The 2,034-nt window shown below is 35.9% G+C and overlaps 1 long non-coding RNA gene across 1 annotated transcript; it reads left to right on the plus strand.

Annotated features, from left to right (window-relative positions):
• The first annotated feature begins 1,128 nt into the window (after positions 1-1,128).
• Positions 1,129-1,625, plus strand: LOC131078757 (uncharacterized). The gene is made up of 3 exons (XR_009358425.1): positions 1,129-1,209; positions 1,287-1,423; positions 1,509-1,625. It is a non-coding gene; the product is annotated as an uncharacterized LOC131078757 (long non-coding RNA).
• Positions 1,626-2,034: the final 409 nt, after the last annotated feature.

Here is a 2,034-nt window from a genome sequence, read left to right on the forward strand (position 1 = left end):
CTGTCTAACTTCTATCTGTTTCTCAGGGATTTTGTAATTCATATCTCAGTATAATATATGAAAATCTTATCTTTTTCCAGCATCCATATCTACCTTCGTATTACCCACTACATAAACAATGGTTTTTGGTTATGATGTCACGTTGTTGGATTTATCACAGTTTTCTTGGACTTAGCTTTTCGAACACGTTAAGCAAGAACCACACGTAACTGGGCAAAAATTCTTATTCAGCGCAGAAATGGCAAACAACGTGTTTGACTTCTTTGTTTATTTTGTATTAAGAATTGCATTTATGTTTGAGTAGTATGTAATAATTGCTCGCCGAGTCAAGATTTTGGTATTCTACAAGCAAGGCATGCATTTTACTTATGACTCGTTCTAAACTGCTCAAAATAATATTAGTCAAATAGATTTCAAGGGCAAAGGCTAAATAAGATGCAAATTTATTCGCGTTAATCTTGTCATATTGTTTTATGATACTTTGGTGGTTTAATAATGTGAGTGGTAAATTCGTAAACAGAGCTATCAATGTTGATATTTGGTGGTTTTTAAGATTGTTTTATGATAATTACAATCATCTTCTTGTTGGTTTACAGGTTCTTCTATTTAATTATATTTTTATGTTTTGATTGTAATTATTTGCATTTTATTTGTTTTTTATTTTGGTTTAGTAAGTATAGTTTAGATTTAAGGATATTTTACGAAGAAGTGAATCTTGAAATAGCCCAACTCATAATATTGTGCTACTTTTATTGGGTAGATGATTTTTTTAACATTTTTCCTTAACTGTCCTAACAAATCCTTAAGTTCAATGAAAGTCAATTAATTGAGATTACGCCTCTAAAGACTGCGGGACAAAACATCACATCAAATGCAGTATTAACGTAAACTAGAAGGCATCCAATCTGGCACCTATAAATACACAAGCAACGCAGACTTGAACATATAAGCCTTGACACTGAGAAAAAAAAAGCAGAGGCAGCTTGCAGAGATAAGGATCATAATATTGAGCATGAAGTTACTCGTTATTGCAGTTGTTCTTAGCATTACGAATGCATGTGTTTATGGAGCAGACCCTGATCCTCTTATAGACTTCGCTACCGGAGTAAAAACCTTCACTCTCCGCAACATTTTCTCTAATGGAGATGTTACTGTCGATTCGGGAGGACTACGTGCTGCCACTTCAGTCGCCAAGTTTCCTGCAGCAGCGTAAGATTTCATTATTATTACTATTTTTCCAAACTCTATTCGTTTCGCAGTTGCAGTGACAAAGTGTGGTATTGCAGATCACAGGGCCTGCAATATGTGAGGTTCAAGATGGTTCCGTGTGGAGCAAATCTACCACATACACATCCACGAGCTTCAGAAATGCTTACTCTTATCTCAGGAGGGCCTCTTCAAGTTGGTTTTGTTGACACTCAAGGTAAACCTTATACTTGCCTTGCTTAATTCTTAACCCGATTTTATTTTCTTCCCCGAACGATTAAACACCTGCTTTATCAAATTAGGTCAAGCTTTCATCGATATTTTGCATCCTGGAGATGTCACCATATTTCCGAGGGGGACACTGCATTTTGAGCTTAATGTTGGAACTGAAGAAGCTAATTATATCTCTGCTCTCAACAGCCAAAATCCTGGTGTCGTGGTAAGGAAAATGCATATATTTACATGTCGATCTGCTAGATACTCAATTTTAATAGTGTCATAATGCTTTACTGTTGATCATGGCAGACGAGCAGCGTGTCAATATTGAGGCTTCCGTTGAGAAGTGTGGCAACAGCTTTCAACATCACACAACAAGCTGTAAAGAAATTAGATTCAACGATATATGCCAGTGCAACGGGACTGAAGAAAACATCCAAAAGCGGTTGTGTTCCAGGGAGAGATATTACTGTAAACTTTTAAATTATATGTTATCTCCCACTCCCCCACAAATAAATGGCATCCATTGGGAACCGCGCTCAAAGTTTGAATTGTATTGTCATTTGTGATTTATCGTCTTTAAATGAATAAAACTATTTACGCAATAATATC

This window comes from Cryptomeria japonica, chromosome 7 (genome assembly GCF_030272615.1).
Source record: "Cryptomeria japonica chromosome 7, Sugi_1.0, whole genome shotgun sequence".
NCBI classification, from domain to species: Eukaryota; Viridiplantae; Streptophyta; class Pinopsida; order Cupressales; family Cupressaceae; genus Cryptomeria; species Cryptomeria japonica.